We start from the raw sequence: 23,570 nt of genomic DNA, 5'->3' as shown, positions 1-23,570 counted from the left end.
GCGGGATTGAACCGTCGTCCTCCCGAATGCGAGTCCAGTGTGCTAGCCACTGCGCCACCTTGCTCGGTGGTTGAAGCGATATTGAATAGCATATTTCATGACAGGTGGATTGGTCGTCGAAGCACCATACCATGGCTCGCACGTTCACCGGATCTGACGTCCTGGGATTTCTTTCTGTGGGGAAGTTGAAGGATATTTGGTATCGTGATCCATCGACAACGCCTGACAACATGCGTCAGCGCATCGTCAATGCATGTGCGAACATTACGGAAGGCGAACTACTCGCAGTTGAGAGGAATGTCGTTACACGTATTGCCAAATGCATTGAGGCTGACGGACATCATTTTGAGCATTTATTGCATTAATGTGGTATTTACAGGTGATCATGCTGTAACAGAAATGATAAGTTCACAAATGTACATGTATCACATTGGAACAACCGAAATAAAATGTTCAAACGTACCTACGTGCTGTATTTTAATTTAAAAAACCTTCCTGTTACCAACTGTTCGTCTAAAATTGTGAGCCATATGTTTGTGACTATTACAGCGCCATCTGTCACAAAGCGAAAAAAGTGGTCCAACTGAAACATTAATATTTCGTTACGTACTACACGAATATGTAATAAAATATGGGGATTCCTATTTTTTTAAAATTCAGTGGATATCCGTTTGACCTATGGCAGCGCCATCTAGCGGGCCAACCATAGCGCCATCTGGTTTCCCCCTTCAAGATAGACAAGTTTTGTTCTTTGTAGTTTTTTCATTGGATGCTTATTTCGTGAGATATTTGGCCCGGTCACGATCAATGGACCACCCTGTATATAACTGAGTCAAAGGGAGATAAAGCAGCTCTTTAACAACTATATTACTTTAAGTTGTTAAAGAGCTGCTTTATCTCCCTTTGACTCGTGCTTGCGATTTCAGTTCGATTTTGAATTAGATGCTATTGTTGTGCAGCACTTTTATGTTTTTTCATAATTTTTTATATTTTTCTATATGTGCGGTCTGCTAGTTTGTAGTCTAACGTCCACAGAAATGAGGCAGAGACGAGGCTGCAGCCTAACGTAACGTGAGGATAATACATCACAATAGCGGTCAGACTGGGCGAGAGGAGCCTACGTTTCGCCGGGAGCATCCCTTATTCATGAAGTGGCAGTGGGATAATACATTCTAAATAAAATTACGGGCACGATTTGTTACTCGCCATGATATACTGCGATAGCCAGTTGGAAGCGGAAAAATTACATTTTGTTCTCGCTTGAAAGAAACAAATCTGTTGCTGCATTAATGGTTAGGAGACTTGTTCGAAGCAGTCAAATCGCGAGACTAGAATTTCTAACTTGTTCATAATACTTCTACTTATGTTACTGTACTATAATGCGTAAAGGCACTCTGTATACACCAAAATAATGGTATTTCTATTCGAGATAGGTTTAACGACACACGTGAAAGATTCAACAAAACCGTGGTGTGACCAAGAACGTTGTGAAACAGTATACTTGTAAAAGTTTTCGAAATGCTTTCCAAATTCGTTTAGTTTGTGGAACTACAGTTCAGATGGAAACCAACCTGAATGAAAAGTATTACCATTGAAATGTGAAGGCACAGCTGTTGGTTGACCTAATGATGGCATGAGAATCTAGGAGTATGCAGATCACCTCGTTTCGAAACACAGTTGACACTGTCTGCATTATCATCTTACATATAGGACCAGTTTCAATAAAATTCTTCTGGACGTTTGACCTCGTCATGTGTAGTGAAATTAGAGGTGTCTCGGCTGCTATTGCACAATTTTTATTAGGGCTACACATCAGTCGTCCTCACGAAGTCTGCTTGCTACTCATGGGACCGAGGGGCCATAACCTCTTTGAAAACACTTTTTCATGAAAACGCAAACCCTAGAAAGTAATGATGTGATTGAGTGCACGTCCCATGGAATTGTCCCACGTTCGCTGCAGCTGTTTTCCAAGTATTGTGTTTACAAACTGTTGCATCAACTCAGAGATGGTGTTCTTAGACTTTCCAGGTTGTACAGATTACCCAAGTTCCACAAAGAAGTTGTGCCATTGCGACCTATGATTAGTTCTATTCTACCTAGCCAACTGTCTAACCAAGTTAATACTCTGATAGGTGGCCACTCAGAACATAACATTCGTAGCTCCCAGAAACTCACTGAGAAAATCAGACACTCTAATATTGGCCAAAATGTTACTTTAGTCTGACTAGACGTGGTCTCTCGTTGTATAGAAAAGTTTCTGTGGAGGACACGTTGAAACTATTAACAGAAATCTTTCCTCTTGAGACAATAAAATTGCTCTGACATCTTATGATGATCACATACTTCTTGAACGACGCCATATTTTATGACATGTTAGAAGGAGTAGCTGTGGGTTATATATTGTCTCCAGCAGTGGCTAACTTCTGTATGAAACATTTTGAGGAATTTCCATTAAATTTCCTCCATTTCATGCGTGTGTATTTTATGGTTTCATTTACGACAGTGTCTAGCCACATGACCTTGAAGCTCTTGAATATGAAATGATAATTAAATGGACACTCTAGCTGCAAACAGGCGTTGATGTACTTCATTGGGGACATGTTGAAAATGTGTGCCCCGACCGGGACTCGAACCCGGGATCTCCTGCTTACATGACAGACGCTCTATCCATCTGAGCCACCGTGGGCACAGGGGATAGTGCGTCTGCAGGGACTTATCCCTTGCACGCTCCCCGTGAGATCCACATTCTCAACATGTCCACACCACTACATTCGTAGTGCGCCTAATAGATGTTTGCCCATCGTACTCATTACTCGTGGCAGATTAATCTACCAAGTCCCGTACGAGTTCGGGCATAGCGTGTGCGTTCGCACAAGAAGGTCAATGGCCGGGAAGCCATATTTTAACTATATATGGCGGTAGTATCTGTTCCCGAAAGAACAGTTACCGTGGATGACCATGCAGCTTTGCTATAAATGAAATGTTAATTAAATGGACACCCTAACTGCAAACAGGCGTTGCTATACTTTATTGGGGACATGTTGAAAATGTAAGCAGGAGATCCCGGTTTCGAGTCCCGGTCGTGGCACACATTTTCAATATGTCCCCAATGAAGTACATCAACGCCTGTTTGCAGCTAGGGTGTCCATTTAATTATCATTTCATTTATAGCAAAGCTGCATGGTCATCCACGGTAAATGTTCTTTCGGGAACAGATACTACCGACATATATAGCTCTTGAATAGTTCCTCAGAGACATGAAGATCATGCACCCAAACATCCAGGTCACTTCCGAGGCAGAGAGTAAAGCAAACTTGGCATTTTTAGATGTTTCGGTACAACGGAGTCCGATGTCGGATGGGCGTCGCGGTTAAAGTGTGTACCGCAAGCCAATGCACACTGACTTACATCTCACTGCGCAGAGTTTTCGCCAAGCAGTCCAGAAGAGAGACGCTTTAAGTACGTTGATAAATACTGATGAGCCGAAAGATTATGACCACCTGCGTAATAGCTTGTTTGCCTGTCTCTGGAACGAAATATACCACTGATTCTGCGTATCAGGAATCCGATGGTATGTTTGTGGAGGTATGCGGCATTAGATGTCTAGTCACAGGTCATGTAATTCGCATAAGTAAAGGGCCGTTGGCTTGTGTACATGCTGATGGCGCCCGATAGCGTCCCAGATGGTTACATACATCAGGCAAATTTGGTCACTGAGAGATCAACGTGACTTCATTATAATGCTCCTCAAATTACTGTAGCGTAGTTCTGGCTCTGAGGCACGGACCGTTATACTGCTGAAAGATGACATCGCCGTCGGGGAATACTTCAAGCATGAAGACATACAGGTGGTTCGCAGCTGTCACCGTATCATCCATTACTACCACAGGCCCCAGACAAGCGCAGAAGAATGTCTCCCATAGCATAATACTGCTCCCACCAGCCTGCTTCCGTAGCGCGCTGCACGTTTCGAGCCGCTGTTCATCCCAATGACGGCGTCTGTCGAGACTACTATCGACCTAGTGTAGCAAAAATGTGATTTACCCGGAGAATCGACACGTTTCCATTGATCGCCGGTCGAATCCCGATGGCCCCGTGGCCACTGCAAGCTTGATTGACGATGTCGTTGGGTCAACCTGTGAGCACGTAGGGGTGGACTGCTGCAGAGCTCAATGTTCAACAATATACGATGAACGGTGTGTCCCGAAACAATTTTGCGTGCACCATCATTCGGCAGAGATGCCACAAATCACAATCTATCCTACTTTAAAGAGCAGACAAGCTTCCGAACCCCGAGTTCTGTGAAGAGACCTTCAGGTCCAACCATTTAGCACCTAATGGTAGTCCCACTGTCCTTATACCTCTTTCCGCAGATCCTCACGACAGTAGCGTGTGAACATTAGACCAACTTCACAATTTTCGAGATACTCGTTCACAGGCTCTGCGTAATAATAATTTGCGATTTGTCAAAGTCACTTATCTAGTGGATTTCCCAATTTGCACCCATATATTGCTAGAATGATCCCCCATCCGGGTCTGCTGCCGCGCGGAGTAGCCGCGCGGTCAGGGGTCTCTTGTCACGGTCCGTGCGGCTCCCCATGTCGGAGGTTCGAGTCTTCCTCGGGCGTGGATGTGTGTGTTGTCTACAGCGTAAGTTAGTTTCAGTTAGATTAAGTAGTGTGTAGGCTTAGACCGATGACCTCAGCAGTTTAGTCCCATAAGACCTTACCACAAATTTCCAATTTTTTTCCGGGTCTGCTATGCTTACATAATTTTGCTCCCGCGTCACTTGCCCGCAACGTCAGCAGGTGGCATCCTACGTCGTCGTGGGTAGTGGTCATGTTTCGGCTGATCAGTGTACAAAGCTAGAACTGTTGTTGACTTGGGTCACTTGAACTCCGACAGAAACCATACGAAGTACAAGTTCCGAGGGAACTGCTATGGTTCACGCTGTATGAAGTCGGTCGCCACCGAAAAGTGGAAATATCGGACAATTAAGTAATGACCAGCAATTGTGCTCCTTCTTGTCTGCGGTGCTACATCTAGCAAAATAGATACAGTTCTAGGAAGACGATGAATAAGACTTAATTTCCGACCACCTAATAAGAGAAAGGAGATGGTATACCCAGTTAAGGACATTTTCGGCCTCAGGGTCCGTAGGATTTACGGTATGTCCTGTGAGTGCGGAAGAAAATACATCCGTCAGTGCGCCCGTACCGTTTTCGACCGCCGTGAGAAATAACAACGGCACGTTAAAAATAGGGAATTGCAGAGCTGAGCAGAACCTGAAAATAAACACAAAATTCTGTTTAATGATAGAAAAGTTTTGTCCCAGAATTCTACATACTGGGGTTCTAAAATGAGATTTTCACTCCGCAGCGGAGTGTGCGCTCATATGGAACTTTCTGTCTGCCAGGAACTTCCATATGAGCGCACACTCCTCTGCAGAGTGAAAATCTGATTCTAGAATCCCAGTATGTAGAACTCTGGGACAAAACTTTTCTATCATCAAACAGAGTTTTGTGATTGCCTTTCAGGGTCCCCAGTTCGAGCCTCAGTCCGGCACACATTTTTAATCTCGCGGGAAGTTTCATACTGGGATCCTGTTATTAATGAAGGGGTATAAATAAGAACGTGGTCTTAGCCCAGGCTTCTAGATCTTGTTATTAACCCAACGACATCGTAATTAAGTACCCTACAGTTGCTGTGAAAAGTTTAATTTGTATCAGCTGGTATGACTGCTTTAATTACCAGCCAGTACAACTGAAGGTTACGGTAGGCCTCAAAACTGTCTTTTAAATGTAGAACAACACCACACTTTTAATACTGTCATGCACTTTTAGTTTATTTTCCTGTTAAGGAGTGCGTAGCTCATCTTCGCTTGACAGTTTTTTTCTTCTCATTTGGGGTATGTGCAATGGTAAATGAGCTCGTGGCTTTGCCCGAAGCCTCATAGTGGTGGTATTCATACATGTTCAGCTGCAAACGGAACACTCCGTGATTACAGTGGCGCTGTAAGCGGAGCGGCGTTCAGTGAAACGAACATGTTTGTTTCAGAGCACGTCGACCAAAGCGTTCTAGTGGCTCCAGCTGCGTTTGGGCGGAATTCCGGTGTTGTTGCAGATGACACAGTCAGTACTGTTGCTTGCAAATGTGTTTCTTTCATTGCATTGTTGAGAGAATGGAATGTACAGAAGCCCTGATAGCAGGTGTTCTTACTTGGCGTCCTCTACAGGACCAGCGAAACAACTATCATGGCAACTCATTCACTTGGACAAGTTATCTGATGAGTTGGCAGTAGTACTACAAACCACAAGTGCAGAACACTTTTCCTTAACCTCTTATTTCTTTCATTGTATATAAACGAGAGGCGATAATAAAGCTGAAGTAGCATAACTGACAAACACATGAAAATCTTGTGTCATGTGTTTGTCAGTTTTGCTACTTCTACTTTATTTATGCCTCTCGTTTTAGCACAATGAAAGAAATAAGAGATTAAGGAAATGTATTCTGTATTTGTAGTTTGTAATTCAATTGACACCTGAATGGCAGAAAAAAAATTTCAAAACCGTCTCATTTGGTCAGCGTCATTTAAAGCTCTGTTAAAATTTCGTCCTATCTAATAAATTTCTTCTATAGAAGGTTCGATTTCTACTGTATGTTGCTCTTCAACACTCAGGAGGTATCCTTCTATGTCTACGACAATGCAGTGGAGAAAATGCGCATTTCACAACATCGTCAGTATATTCTGGTGAAGTTCCTATTGTCTTCCAAAAAATGTGTCCACTTAGCGCACATTAGCCCAAAAGCACATTCACTTAACCGCACGTTCTGAAAAAGCGTGCTGGCTGCTGTGGCCGAGCGGCTCTAGGCGCTTCAGTCTGGAACCGCGCGACCTCTACGATCGAAGTTTCGAATCCTGCCTCGGGCATGGGTGTGTGTGATGTCCTTAGGTTAGTTAGGTTCTAGGGGACTGATGACAGATGTTGTCCCATAGTGCTCAGAGCCATTTGAACCATTTTGAAAAGGCGTTTATTGAGATATTCTTTGCTTGGATCTGAAACCTATCGACTGTAAGACTGTATAAATTGCCTTAAGAATGGTTACTCCTCATCTCCAATGAATGTAAAAGGCAACACAGATGAAGTCCTTGGTACTGAAGAGTCTGCCGGTATATTAAGTTTCCTTTCTTGTATGAAACGAAACACATGAAAATGAAATCTGTCACCTCCACTTTCCTTCCCGTATCCCCAAGATCGATTCTAATGAATTTCCATGAAGATCTGCTAACACTTGTAGTACGACTGAATTAAAATGTGTAACACATTGTACCAGTATTTTCTGGACATTGTAGACGAATGTGTTTCCTGCCAACATCACCTACTGCATTTGGAAAGTTCTGTATGTTGTATAAATCATTTACAGTATTTAGAAAATCATCTACAGAACGGATTCTGATGGGGAATTGACTGGAGGCAATACCAAACACTTTGCTTCCTGACTCCACAATTCTTACAATGGTTGTGAATTCTGTTGTGAATGTCAGAGCCATGTCACGAAAACTTCTTCCGGTTTTTAGGAACCTGTAACAATTCTCGTTTGATTGATTCTCGATCACCCTTAAAAAAATTACCGTATCCCATTGTAAAAAATCTGTAGTATGTCGCGCAAGATAAGGAAACTATGCATGGTACCATATGGCAACATACAGTCCTCTGTGCGTGCTACCATTTGACAAGATGTTGTTTCGATATCTCAGATCATTTATGAGACACAAGGGTGTTACAAATATTTCATTCTCGCTTTATTGTCTGGACGCGCGAGCGGAACGGAGTGCGCTATACATCACCCGTTTTCTCGAGTTTGGTATGAGTTGTAGATCCATCCATCTACATCTACATTTACATCTACATCTACATGGATGCTCTGCAAATCACATATGTCTGGCAGAGGGTTCATCCAACCACCTTCAAAATTCTCTATTATTCCAATCTCGTACAGCGCGAGGTAAGAATGAACACCTATATCTTTCCGTACGAGCTCTGATTTCCCTTATTTTATCGTGGTGATCATTCCTCCCTATGTACGCCGGTGTCAACAAAATATTTTCGCATTCTGAGGAGAAAGTTGGTGATTGGAATTTCGTGAGAAGAATACGTCGCAACGAAAAACGCATTTCTTTTAATGATATCCAGTCCAAATCCTGTATCATTTCTGTGACACTCTCTCCAATATTTCGCGATGATACAAAACGTGCTGCCTTTCTTTGAACTCTTTCGATGTACTCCGTCAGTCCTATCTAGTAAGGATCCCACACCGCGCAGCAGTATTCTAAAAGAGGACTTTCTTGCAGTAGCTTCGCTTAATTGTGAGATATTGAAGTGAGTACAGACACTCCTGGAAATGGAAGAAAGAACACATTGACACCGGTGTGTCAGACCCACCATACTTGCTCCGGACACTGCGAGAGGGCTGTACAAGCAATGATCACACGCACGGCACAGCGGACACACCAGGAACCGCGGTGTTGGCCGTCGAATGGCGCTAGCTGCGCAGCATTTGTGCACCGCCGCCGTCAGTGTCAGCCAGTTTGCCGTGGCATACGGAGCTCCATCGCAGTCTTTAACACTGGTAGCATGCCGCGACAGCGTGGACGTGAACCGTATGTGCAGTTGACGGACTTTGAGCGAGGGCGTATAGTGGGCATGCGGGAGGCCGGGTGGACGTACCGCCGAATTGCTCAACACGTGGGGCGTGAGGTCTCCACAGTACATCGATGTTGTCGCCAGTGGTCGTCGGAAGGTGCACGTGCCCGTCGACCTGGGACCGGACCGCAGCGACGCACGGATGCACGCCAAGACCGTAGGATCCTACGCAGTGCCGTAGGGGACCGCACCGCCACTTCCCAGCAAATTAGGGACACTGTTGCTCCTGGGGTATCGGCGAGGACCATTCGCAACCGTCTCCATGAAGCTGGGCTACGGTCCCGCACACCGTTAGGCCGTCTTCCGCTCACGCCCCAACATCGTGCAGCCCGCCTCCAGTGGTGTCGCGACAGGCGTGAATGGAGGGACGAATGGAGACGTGTCGTCTTCAGCGATGAGAGTCGCTTCCGCCTTGGTGCCAGTGATGGTCGTATGCGTGTTTGGCGCCGTGCAGGTGAGCGCCACAATCAGGACTGCATACGACCGAGGCACACAGCGCCAACATCCGGCATCATGGTGTGGGGAGCGATCTCCTACACTGGCCGTACACCACTGGTGATCGTCGAGGGGACACTGAATAGTGCACGGTACATCCAAACCGTCATCGAACCCATCGTTCTACCATTCCTAGACGGGCAAGGGAACTTGCTGTTCCAACAGGACAATGCACGTCCGCATGTATCCCGTGCCACCCAACGTGCTCTAGAAGGTGTAAGTCAACTACCCTGGCCAGCAAGATCTCCGGATCTGTCCCCCATTGAGCATGTTTGGGACTGGATGAAGCGTCGTCTCACGCGGTCTGCACGTCCAGCACGAACGCTGGTCCAACTGAGGCGCCAGGTGGAAATGGCATGGCAAGCCGTTCCACAGGACTACATCCAGCATCTCTACGATCGTCTCCATGGGAGAATAGCAGCCTGCATTGCTGCGAAAGGTGGATATACACTGTACTAGTGCCGACAATGTGCATGCTCTGTTGCCTGTGTCTATGTGCCTGTGGTTCTGTCAGTGTGATCATGTGATGTATCTGACCCCAGGAATGTGTCAATAAAGTTTCCCCTTCCTGTGACAATGAATTCACGGTGTTCTTATTTCAATTTCCAGGAGTGTACATCGTGAAGCTGACGAGTATGAGATGCGCGAGAATGAGATACTTTCACTGAGTAGTTTTTTTTTAATCGCTTGGTAAAGTGTGCAGATCGGCTGGCTTGTGGGTTTGCAGTGGAGCCAACCTGCCAGCTGCCGCGCGGCTAACTAGCTGCACTATATGTGGGCGTGGAGCAGCTCTGCGGCACGCAGACGCGCAGCTTCACCCTGCTCTGTTCCGCCGCCCCACTATAATCCGCTACTAACATCGGCGAAGATGTGTCTCACGTGGCTTGAGCTTCGTTTCAGAGTACATTTCAGATCCGACTATTAGCTCGAAACTGAACTTCGTCCATTCATATAGCGACTTTTTTTTGGTCTAACGATGCATGGTTTCACCTTGAAGGATCATGTTGCATATAATTCACATTGCTGTGGTACATACACACATCAAAAACAAGTTTTTCATCACCCTGGTTCCCAGAACTTCTGAAGAAAGACGTTGACGGTGTTATCATATTCTGTCATTACCTTTGATACTTTTGTTTCTAATACACCTGTTAAAGCAGTAAAGACATACAATTGTTGTGAGCTGCGTCTTTTTTTTCCAAACAGTGGAGGTACTGTGCAGATCCTAGACCACTTTGGAGATGCAACAGATCATAAACAGGTACAGTGTTCTGCTGTACCGAAACTACGGTTCGGTAATTCTGGTACATTACATAAATGACGTAATAAATAATAGGCTTACCGGTAGTGTTTGTAGGGGGGAAAAACAGACATAAACGGTTGTGTAAGAGAGAGACTGGGAGCTGACAACTTCTGTTTGTTTTAGTCTATTGTGTAGTTTGTATCTTTACCGAATATACGTTGCATTTTATGAGCAATAAAAATTATCCGATCGCGCAACTTCTGCGATTTTATGTAACCAAAGCAATTACTTTTGGTTCAAGTACAGTTAAATGCAACAATATAAAAAATATTTTATTATTGTTATTATTTACTCGCTGGAACGTTCTTCATCATGGTCAAATGTGAGAGATTCTTATTATTATTAATAAACGCGAGCGTTGTTTATGAATAACGGGAACATGTTTTGTACATTTTCGACGAAGTATTGAAGCGACGCTTGATATATTATTGCCTTGCGCTTTCTTTTGTTATTTGTTGAAAAAAATTGCATTTTCCAGCGCTGTCTGGTAAATCTGTATTAATTTCTTTATTTTTACTACAACGCCCCTGTGTTTTGCGTTGCAGATCAATAATTTTCAAATAAAACTTGAATTTAACAGTTTCGATTTTGCTGTATAATAATAATGTCGTGTGACGAGGGCCTCCCGTCGGGTAGACCGTTCACTTGGTGCAAGTCTTTCGGTTTGACGCCACTTCGGCGACTTGCGCGTCGATGAAATGATGATGATTAGGACAACACAACACCCAGTCCCTGACTGGAGAATATCTCCGACCCAGCCGGGAATCGAACCCGAGCCCTGTGGATTGACATTCTGTCGCGCTGACCACTCAGCTACCGGGGGCGGACATTTTGCTGTAAATACTGTTTATTTTTAAGTAACAGACAAGAGGATAATTATGTAGTGCAAAAGCGTTCCGTAGGCTACCCCCTCACTAAGTTTCAAGGCAGCTCACCATTTTCTGTTTTTAGGGGAATCTAGTAAGACACTGATTACACACGTAAAGAAAACGACGGTTATGCGCTAACGCGAGATACGTTCCGGCGTAAAAGTCACGCGCCTGCACGACGCTCAGGAATGATAGAGCAGAGAGGTCCGTGAAGAAGATGTCAGCCAATAGTCCGCTGGCCGACCCCTCTCTGGGACGACTCCGAGACAGCACCGGCCTCTAGGCGAAGAGAACAGAAGCGCCGCGCCGCCTGTCCGTGGCCCAGTTGAAGACCAGCCGTTCCTGCCAGCTGTACAGCAGCGACTCAGGAACTGTATTCTTTCACTTGCATTAGGCGTTGTGTATACTGAACAGATTTTTTTGTTTTGTCTGTCGCCCGTTGCTTGCGACACACCAATGCAAATTTTCAGCGTTAAGTATTGTCATTTATCTTACTGAAATAAAAATTCATTAATACGATTTGCTTGAATTGTCGTTTAGCGATCGGAGGAAGAAGGTTTCCTAGGCACCCCATATTCGACGAGTAGGCTCGACACAACAAGATAGATATGTAACACACCTAACATACACATACGACCTTAACTGACCAAAGCTACTAGGAAAACTACCATTGTCTATGCTTACTAATGACAGTCTACGGTAGTTCTACAACTTTACAAATTTATAATATGCAGAGTGAACATACACGCAGATTCAAAGCTAGACCGAAACGTACTCAGTGGGACTCTTAATTCAGAATTCTAGATTATCGTAATTTGTCTAAAATGGCGTTCGCAGCTATTCATTATCACTGATTTCGTCCAAATTAATTGTATATGCAGAGCTTTCCCAGAAATAAAAGTGACTGGAGCGGGAGCTCCAGACGACCAAGGGTTTAGAAAAAAAAAAAAAATAGAATATTTTAAGTGGGTCTGGCAAGACATGAGTCATTTATCTGAGTATAATTCCCAGGCAGCAGGTGGCTCAGCGAAAATGGTACAGACTGACAACTAGAGGATCGAGGGGTAGAGTCTCTATGCACAAGCCCTTTTTTTAATTTTCAGTTTTTGCAGTATTTACACCTAAAAGAAACCGAAATAATCCTCAACAAATTGTATTTAGTAATATGTTCATAAAAGGCGTAAAAAAGGCAAAGGAAAATTTGGGATTGCACATAAATTTCCAGAAAGGGATTGTAAAATGCACACGAGAATTTCGAATGCAAAATTAGACCCTTTCATTATTTTATTGTTGATGATTTATACCTCTAGAGGTGATATTGATTGTAAAACCAGAGGAAGCAGCAATTTTCTCTCCAACTTACACACAGTATAAATGCCGGATTTTTACATTTACATTATTATTTGAAAGTTTCTATAGAAAAACAGTATTCTCACTGCGTTGTCACAATATTCTCGAAAAATTCACGATACTCGGTCACAGCTAGCAAGCGAATGAGCTTCCCAAATGCTGATGGGCCAGTACTTGCTTGTTCACGTGCAGCTGCCGAGGGCTGCTCGAAGTCAAAGCGAAACTAAATCCAAACGAAGTCCTGTCCGCATTAATTACAATCTCTTCTTGGAAAGTCCTAGTCGACGGTGTGGGTACAATTCTTTCTTAGATATAAATTAGCAAATCCAAACTTTTCCTTTGCCTTTAATTTACATGCTTTATGAAAATTTTAACGAATACAATATGTTGGACATCGCTTCGGTATTTGCAGCGTAAGTGATATAAAAATTTAAAACAAAAATGAAACAAGTTTCTACATAGTGACTCGACCCCACGACCGTCAGATTACCATCCTGTTCTCTTTCTGCTGCACCTGCCTCTGTCTGGAAGCTACGCTCGTATAAATGGCTCATACCTCACACGACCCGCGCAAAAATTGCTATTTTTTCTATTTCATTTCTGTGCAAGCTCTGCACATAACATAAATTAGGACGGAATAGGTGATGACGAGTAGGTGTGACTGGTAATGTACAGAGGGAGGCGCCCTAAACTGGATTCCTTCATCTCCCCCGTCCCCAACTCCCTAAAGTGGGCCCCCTGGTACTTGACTCTACATTGTACTGTACTCTAGCGGAACCAAGTGCAAATAGTAGTAGTCAGGCTTCTACCACGCTGTAGCGGAGTGGACAAGTCGACTACACTTGTTATTTATAAGTTCACCATTACTTGTTTCGACAATAGAAAAAGTTTTTACATTGTGCTACATTTTTCGATATTTTTACGTATTAGCTGATCAGCCATGCAACATACATGTGATCTTGAATGCTAAGGTAGCAGGTTAATGTCTGTGACTAAACGATTTCATTTATATGTTTGGTTAAAATTTTATTTGATTATCATAATTTAGGCTGTAGTTGCGCAAACTGGACTCCCTCCGGATACTCAAACCGGTGTCCTTTGTTTTTCATGTTTAAAGTCTGCCTGTATTAGTCCACACCACTATTGTCTTTGAATCCTATTGCAGATTGGAAGAGGATAATAGGGAAGCTTGCTCAAAGAATGTGGCTCCTTCTAAATTGACTAAAGCTATTGATATAGTTCTGAAAAGGGCCGCTAGACAATTTAATGTTCCAAAAACGTCGCTTATGAAACTGTCCAGTATGAAGTGCGGTACACCAGAGGAAGTAGCAAAAACTTAATTGATAGACCTACAGTTCTGGAAAAATACCTTGAAGAAGAGCTGATTTAGTATTGTCTTGTTATGGAAGCTTCATTCTTTGGGTTGACTCGTAATGACTTGTGAAAAATGGTCGTACAGTCGCGAGAGAGATAACCACAGAAATACTTTAGACACGAAATTGCTGGGAAAATGTCAGAAAGAAAGTTTTCATCGCTCCTAGGTTCAGCAAAGAAAACACAGAGAAATTCTACAATCTCCTGGAAGATGCTGTATTGTACCTAGTTTGAAACTGTGGTTAAATATCTATTCCCAAGTTTGCTTACTGATATTTTGCGTTTTTTCTTTTTTTTTCTAGAAGCTATCTTATTTCGGGCATTATTTCCCAACTCGCTAAGTGTAAGGTTTCTGAAAACAATTTTCCTCAGAATAACGTTTAACGATATAGTTAAGAGTAAAATTGAAAAATAGCGAAACATTATCAAGTTCACATAGTGAAATGCCTGGGCTAGCAGGACAGAGCGGATTAGGTTGTGGAAAGGGGCCAAGATGAGTTCCTGTCAATTGCACTCAACATACAAACTTTATTTATCAGCACGCAATATTACAACAAGGATACAAAACACTCAAAACTTTAACGACCTCCTTTGATTAACTTTAGATCGGCTGGAGGCCACATTCAAAACCCAAGACACAAGGCTTAAGGAAAATTGAAATACAAGGTTCTTCCGGAGGTTTCACCCAAGAATATTTTCTATATCTTCAATCTAATCGGCTGAAGGCCTTAGCAATTTAATTTTAATGGAACTAGGCTGGAGGTCGCAAACTAAGCAATAAGAGGAGTTTCAATCAAAAGGCAGAAGGCCTTATCTTAAAACATTTGATGCAAATTGGGCTCAAGGACCCATTCAAAAGCATAAAAATCTTATGCCTTAAGGGCAAGAGAAGATTAATTTAAGAGATATTAAAACTCGGCTGAAGGCCGCTCACCAACCAATAATTTAACGGCTTAAGCCCTAGGAGAAGAGTTTCAATTTTAAAGGGCAGGAGACCATATCTTAAAACATTTCATATAGAATAAAGAATAACAATCTCATGCCTTAAGGGTAAGACAAGAACATTAATTTGAGAGATATTGATACTCGGCTGAAAGCCAAACATCAACCAAATAACTAAAATCCAAACAGGGAAATTACTATATAACACACAAGGAACGGCGCTCAGAAGTTTCCAAGGGTCAGCCTGAGATTGTAACACTAACGCCCATATAGGTGAGACAGGCAGCCTCTCCAATGACTTCTTAATCTGGAGGCAACCCAACCGACAGACAGCCGACCGAACAATGAACCAAATAAGTTCCGCTCCACGCAACCAGCAAAACGACTACAAGATTTCAATGCACGACACTCAGAATATTGGCGCCCACAACGACCAACACCTCAGCTGTCCAACGACATGCCACGCTGGACAGCAACAACACGACGCGACGAGGAAAATACACCACCTAAAATCACGTCAACGACCAGGCAACCGGAACGTCAACGGCCACAAGGCAGAAGATACCGCTGGTTAACTTCCATAACAGGGAATAAATTAAGTTACATTTCACAGGAAGGCAGCTGGAATCTTAGCCGACTTAAATACACACACGTTGTTGCTCGCGGGAATGTCCCAAAAGCGACAACCAGGATAAAACGAAGAAATGTTAACAGTTGAGGCTCGATAGTAAATTAAGTGAGGACTCAACTTTCATGTCCAAGATCGGTGGGCGACGAACTTCGTAGCACTCGCAAGCAGCACCTCACACTCCACCCGCACGTGCACGCCGCCAGTGGCCCCAGCCCGACTACGCGCGACGGGGGCTTGCTTGATGCTCCACGCCAACCGTCCGACTGGACTGCTGCTCTGCCGCGACTGCACTGCTGGTGCGTCTCCCACTCACTCACTACCCGACACCTGACGACCCGGAAATACTATCGGTGGCTCCAGAGACGGTACGACAGTGCGCTTATCGATAAACGCTGATGCTGCCACTCACGGACAAGTAAAGGCAGCAAATTAGTGACGCCAGCAAATGAAATGAGAAAACGAGGCGGCACTGCCGTAATAGAAGATGACAAACAATTAATGGTATGAAGACGAACCGAGCACGCCTCACATAGCACGTGATCAATGCATGAATTTCGCCCAAATTCCAACAAACAAAACGATTTCTCTTGTGGTAGTCGTCATGTAGCTACAAACAAAGCGCAGCTGTTTCAAGAACTTTGAGCCTCCCCCAGTCCAGTGGCGCGCGCAATGTATTTCTATGTTTTATAGTTTGTCTGTAATAAACAGCAGAAATCTTTCTTTTTGAACCACCCTGTGTTGAACTCTTGATAAGGCGCAGCGAAAGCCAAATAAAGCCCTCAGCACCGCGAAGAAGCGAGGATAAGGGATATCGGAATCAAAGCGGGGCTCGTTTGCCTTTCAGGTACTGAGAAGAAAGCCTCTAGAGCTGCGTGGCAGGCGCGGGTCCTCGAGAGCGGAGGCCCGGCAGCAGGCGCCGCCGTCTGACGCTGCTTGTCGCGCCAGCTCGGCGATTTTTTCACACGGAACGACCATTAAGTACTCGAGTGCTACCTGTAGCTCACCCTTATTCCGACTTTCTCCTTTTGGCCAAATGAAATGATTTCCAAAGGTGGTACCCCAGTCTCGTGTGCGATATTCAGAATACCGCTACAGATCATTTTATAATGATTCTTATCTAAGACTTCCACACCTCACAGAAAAATGGGAGAAATGCTTTGACTGCACAGAAGGTCATGACTTTGCTGTGTATCTCAGTATGTGCGAATGCTCCGTTATTTCACTCTAATTATACACAATCTGGACGCCTTTGCTAAAATGTAAATCGTATTGTACTAGAAACACATTTATTACTTGCCACATGCACACAAATTATAAGAAAAACACACACACACACACACACACACACGTACGAAGGGATACTTAGGTGGGAGTGAGGGTTGCCATAATCCAAGGACGAAAATCGAGGACAAAATTAGGTGATTATAAAGATGTGGTTAATCACGGACCGATATGTTGTGCAAGTGACCATTGGCTTGCATTTCAGTTGAATCTTCATCATTACTTTACAGTGGTAATTATGATGTGGTTGAAACCTGAAATTACACAATGTCCTTTCACCTTTCCTCACGTCAGCCAAATCTTCATAATTAACATAATCAAAACAGTAATTCTGTCAGCAAAGAAGTTGTAATTAACAAGGAAAATTAATCCAAGCATTAATGGTGTCTATAAAAGAGTGGTCAATGATGAAGAAAATTAATTGCAATTGACATTAAATAACTTTTTAATTAAAGCACTGAACACAAATTATTAACATGTACACAATCATGCTGCTACAATTGATATATATCTTTCACTTTATGCTTTAAACCGGTCATATTCCTCTAAGCCCGCGACATAAGAAACTCGCTCCGATTCTGAAGCAGTCTATGAAAATCTGTGCAATTTGTGTTTTTCATGTTATATTGGATTCGGAACATTGCATTAACTGATGTTAAATCTAGCCTGTTTCTTTCTTCTGTCCATTGTGCATTTACTAGGAAAAACATTCTCTCCACATTGGCATTATGCCCTGGAATGTAGAAACAGTACTGCACAATAGCAAGCAGTTCTGAATACTGTTCTTTAGAAACATAATCCTCAAAAAATTTAACCCACTTTTTATTAGGCATCGCCAAATTCTGGTTATCCTCCTAAGAAAACATTTGTTTCACCATCTGGTCAAATAGCTAACTCTCATCCACTATGCAACTTGTTTTCTTTTCTGAAACAATCGCAAAGAATCGATTGTTGCACTGCTTCCACACTCTGTTCTGAAAATAGCCGAGAGATTTTGAAGTGACACGGACTATCAGGTTTCAACGGCTATCGTAAAGTTCGCAGGAGTAATGAAGCACTTGACCGCTGGCCAGTGGCAAAACTTGCGTAAGAAATTTTTTTACTTACTAGACACTTTTTTTCGCGGACATTTTTCTCTTTGTCCAGGACATCCGTCTTCGAGCATAAAATCCGTGACACGGAGGGAGGGAGGGAGGGAGGGAGGGATCTCAGAACAATGTTAAAACTATGCAGGCAGTTGTGAAAGAGATACCGAGCCGGAATATGGGTACTCAGTACATTAAACCTCTGTTCTGCGAGAATGAAGTAGTTACTGATCCGCCAGATGTGTGCAAAATATTTACTAATCACTTTTTGTCAGTAGTCAGCAAGTTAAATCAAAATTGTTTGTTACCGGTATATATGTAAAACCCTTGAAAGTTGCCGTTCTGAGACAGCTATACCACATGCTGCTACTGAAGATGAGTAAAGATAAAATAGGATCAAGTATCACATTACGGAACAAGAAGACACTATGGACGTGACACACATTTCAAGTAGGATTATGAAAAGCAGTGCAACATACATTATTTATGTACTCAGTCATCTGTGCAAGGTGTCTTTCATATGTGATAAATTTCCTGACAGATTAAAAATACTCATTGGTGAAACATCTTTATCAAAATGTGATACATAAAGTACATAGTTACTGATGAATTTCGTTTCAAGGAGTGGAACAATCTGGGCCAACAGTGCCTTAATGAACTTGTAGATAGTATGCCACGACGAATACAGGCGTGCATCAATGCAGGAGGACGTGCCACTGGATATTAGCAGTACCGGTGTGTACAGCAATCTGGACCACCACCTCTGAAGGTCTCGCTGTATGGTGGTACAAGATGCAATGTGTGGTTTTCATGAGCAATAAAAAGGGCGGAAATGATGTTTATGTTGATTTCTATTCCAGTTTACTGTACAGGTTCCGGAACAGTCGGAACCGAGGTGATGGAAAACTTTTTTGATGTGCGTAGATGTTCGACGAAAGATTTAAATGATCTTTAATACGCTATTGTTTTGCGTTTTTATATTCCACTTTTATTGAAGAAATTAAGTTTTATAGCACTGTATAACAAATCTGTGTTGTGGCCTTTATTTGTACTACAGCATCCCTCTGTTCCACGTTACAAATCAACAATTTTCGAATATAATCTGAATTGAAAATTGATAATTTCAATTTTGCTATAAATTCTGTTTATTTTTAACTAAAAGACGGAAGTGTAACTATGTAGAACAAAAATGTTCTGTAGGTAACCCAGCCCTTCATACATCCGCATTAAGTTCCAAGACAGTTCTTCGCTCACGGTTTTTAGAGGAATCTAGTAAGACACAGATCGCATACGTAAAGAGAGCGATGGTCATGAACTAACGCCCGTTGGGTATGCAACATATCTAACGTACAGTTAACGCGGGTAGACCTAAAATGAAGAAATGTATCTGGATAACTATTGTAGAACACTTACTTACGATAGTCTACGGTAACCTACGGTAATTTTACAACTCTAGAGCATACTATCAACCCCGATCACGTGCTGACTCACGGTAAGCCAGCGTGATGTCCTTAGGTTAGTTAGGTTTAAGTAGTTCTAAGTTCTAGGGGACTGATGACCATAGATGTTAAGTCCCATAGTGCCAAAGCCATAGGAGCCATTTTTTTTCTACGAATCATATAGGTAAACATATTTCTGGTAGCTACAAAGCTTCATTATGTTTTGTACACTAACGCCAGTTGCAAAATGACTGTGTGGACGATGTGGCCTATTTTACACCATATTTTAGTTCTGACGATGCTTTGCTGAGTTTATTTATATTTTTTGACAACGCCATTACGGTTTTATCACATTAGGACATGGTGTAGAACAGGCACGCTTTACCTTATTTTACATGTACATTCCCTGTTTGTATGAGAGTATAACGTGATATGAAATACTGTGTAGTTTTGATAGACACTGTCCACCAGTTGTATATTTTTTATATTGTAGATCTGAATATCTACTGAGTGAAACAAGTCATTGTCGAAGGACTTTATATTGTGATCAAAGACTGGAATAAAAAAAGTTTGAAAACTATATACAGCTAGATAACACTCCTCTAAACATTTTATAGAAAAGTGCGTGCCATTAGCAAGTTTCATTTTTAATAGGTTTCCAGCAGAACTGGAAAAACTGATTGATAAATCCTAAGCAGGCAAATAAAGATGAAAGGCTTTCTTGTCGCAAACTGCTTCTATTCTATACAGAGGTTTCTTGCAGTAGTTGAGGATTTTTCTCTGTAATATGTTACGCGTGTGCCATCAACTTTTCGTGTTTTATTAGTCCTTTAATTCTTTGTTTATTTCTTTTGTAACTATTCTTCTATAAACCATGCACTGACTCGTTCCGTAACCAAGCAGCTGTGGATCGCATGGTCACATGCAACCTGATAAAAAAATACACTGAAGCGTCAATGAAACTAGTATAAGCATGCATATTCAAATACAGAGATATGTAAACAAGCAGTATACGGCGCTGCGGTCGGAAACGCCTATATAAGACAATGGCTCAGCTGGTAGATGGTTTACTGCTGCTACAATGGTATATTAGCAAGATTTGTGTGAGTTTCAACGTGGTGTTATAGTCGGCGCACGAGCGATGGGACACAGCATCTCCGAGATAGCGATGAAGTTGGAATTTTCCCGTATGACCATTTCATGAGTGTACCGTGAATATCAGGAATCCGGTAAAACATCAAATTTCCGCCATCGATACAGTCGGAAAAAGATCCAGTAAGAACGGGACCAACGACGACTGCAGAGAATCGTTCAGTGTGACAGAAATGTAACTCTTCCGCAAATTGCTGCAAATTTTAATGCTGGGCCATCAACAAGTGTCAGCGTGCGAACCACTCAACGAAACATCATCGCTTTGGGCTTTCGGAGCCAAAGGCCCACTCGTTTACTCTTGATGGCTGCACGACACAAAGCTTTACGCCTCGTCTGGACCCGTTAACACCGACATTAGACTGTTCATTGCTGGAAACATGTTGCCTGGTCGGACGAGTCTCGTTTCAAATTGGATGGACGTGTACAGGTTTGGAGATAACCTCATGAATCCATGGACCCTGTACGTCCGCAGGGGACTGTTCAAGCTGATGGAGGCTCTGTAATGGTAGGAGGCATGTGCAGTTGAGTGATATGGAACCCGTGTTGTGCCTATATACGACTCTCACGGGTTACACGTACACATCCTGTCTGATCACCTGCATCCGTCCATGTCCGTTGTGCATTCCGACGGACTTGGGCAGTTCCAGCAGGACAATGCGACACCACAAAAGTCCATAATTGCTACAGAGTGACTCCAGGAACACTCTTCTGAGTTTAAACGTTTCCGATGGCCACCAGATTCTCCAGACATGAACATTATTGAACATATCTGCGATGCCTTGCTACGTGCTGTTTAGAAGAGGTCTCCTTCCCCTCGTACTCTTGCGAATTTATGGACATCCCTGCAGGATTCATGGTGTCAGTTCCCTCCAGCACTACTTCAGACATTAGTCGAGTCCATGCCACGTCGCGTTGCGGCACTTCTGCGTGCTCGCGCGGACCCTACACGATATTAGGCAGGTGTACCAGTTTCTTTGGGTCTTCAGTGTGTATTTATGGTCATAGTTTAACTTTCAACTTAACACTAATACACAATGCATAGTGTGGAAAATAAAGTAGTCTGACAGATTTTTTTTCAAGCCTTGTTCAGAATTTAAACAATCGCCTCATTCCTAGTTCTCATTACTACATACTTCAAATGCTTTATGCAGGACTAGCTCAGCAGCCGCTGCTTCGCTCGAGTAGACTGCTGGTCTGCAGCGATCTTTTCCTTTCTCTTTAATCGAATTTTTATGTTCTTCACAAATTGCAATACTTTCTTAAGTATTTACACTAATTAATGCTATGGAAGCAAGGGCATGCACTAAGCAAACATCGATTCTGATAGCTGGGGTCCAAGACTTTCGTTAATCATGCTTTTGCGTTCTTGTGGTGATATTTCCGTAGAAACCTTCATCCCCTAACACATATTTCTTTACATCCGACCGAGAAATGAAATACCCGCTTTCATAGATTTATTGTTAGCTTCAAAATGTTTTTAATATAATGAAATCTTAAAAATTTTCATCCCCGGTTTCACCCCTTACATAATGTGGACGTCGAAAATTGAATTATCTCAATCAACAATCGTCGGGAGCAACCATCCACTCATGTTACGCATTCAAGACATTATGAAATATTCACACCGCTGTAGTTCCTGCGTAAGCAAATACAGTTCCTACAACGTAATAACTCTTTAATATGTCAATTCAAATGATTTTATTTATGTAATACAAGAAAATATATTTCATAAATGTCTTCGTTGCTTCTGTTTCATGTCTAGAGTTCCAGCCACGTCATATGCGATGGAATCTTCACTGCTACAGCCATAGACGCTTGTGCGACAGCCAGCGATAGCAAGCAGGTTCCACCGTCTACTGTTGCCGACCTATGACTCCACTATACAGGAGAATAATTCATTGCAGGAACACCGAAATGAAATTGGATTAGGTGCCTGTAGTATAACACGTCCTGTTGTACTGCTCATTTATATTTGATATTTGGTTTAGTTCACATGCAATGCTCTTGCGTGTTATAGTATACTAGTGTGTGCATATGCATTTGTGACGACGACAAAGTATACTGTACTGAGTGAAGTTGCTTCCTACCGCATAGTACCTCCTGTGAAGAACAGAATAATTTTAAATATAATGTTGTTGTTGTTGTCGTTGTCTTCAGTCCTGAGACTGGTTTGATGCAGCCCTCCATGCTACTCTATCCTGTGCAAGCTTCTTGATCTCTCAGTACCTACTGCAACCTACATCCTTCTCAATCTGCTTGGTCTACTCATTTCTTGGTCCATCTCTACGATTTTTACCCTCCACGCTGCCCTCCAATACTCGATTGGTGATCCCTTGATGCTTCAGAACATGTCCTACCAACCGATCTCTTCTTCAAGTCAAGTTGTGCCACAAACTTCTCTTCTCCCCAATCCTATTCAATACCTCCTCACTAGTAATGTGATCTACCCATCTAATCTTCAGCATTCTTCTGTAACACCACTTTTCGAAAGCTTCTATTCTCTTCTTGTCCAAACAATGTATCGTCCATGTTTCACTTCCATACATGGCTACACTCCATACAAATACTTTCAGAAACGACTTCCTGACACTTAAATCTATACTCGATGTTAACAATATGCTTATATTAAAATTTAATTGAAGTATTTCTGACCAAAGTGGACTACGTCTTAAAAAAAAAAAAAGAAACAAGAGGAGACGAGACCACTTTCAGAAGCACGTTGTAGATCTTTGAATGGGCACTACAAAATATTCTCTGAGAAAAAAGTCAAACTTGTAATACGTAGAAGAAATTGAAGGGATGTACTTTTATTTAACTTAGACAAAACAACCGCGCAACTAAATGAAAATAATTGTATTCCATTCCGAATCTAGTGGATTAATGTGGTTAAAATAACTAAAAGTATTAAAAATTATATTACGAACGGGACTAAAACGAGAAGGTA

At 42.6% G+C, this 23,570-nt stretch overlaps 1 non-coding gene across 1 annotated transcript; it reads right to left on the bottom strand.

Annotated features, from left to right (window-relative positions):
* Positions 1-2,612: 2,612 nt before the first annotated feature.
* Trnat-ugu (transfer RNA threonine (anticodon UGU)) lies at positions 2,613-2,687 on the bottom strand. Its single transcript has one exon. It is a non-coding gene; the product is annotated as a tRNA-Thr (tRNA).
* Between the last annotated feature and the right edge of the window lie 20,883 nt (positions 2,688-23,570).

This window comes from Schistocerca cancellata, chromosome 1 (assembly GCF_023864275.1).
Source record: "Schistocerca cancellata isolate TAMUIC-IGC-003103 chromosome 1, iqSchCanc2.1, whole genome shotgun sequence".
Classification (NCBI taxonomy): domain Eukaryota; kingdom Metazoa; phylum Arthropoda; class Insecta; order Orthoptera; family Acrididae; genus Schistocerca; species Schistocerca cancellata.
This window is presented reverse-complemented; position numbering and strand designations above follow the sequence as displayed.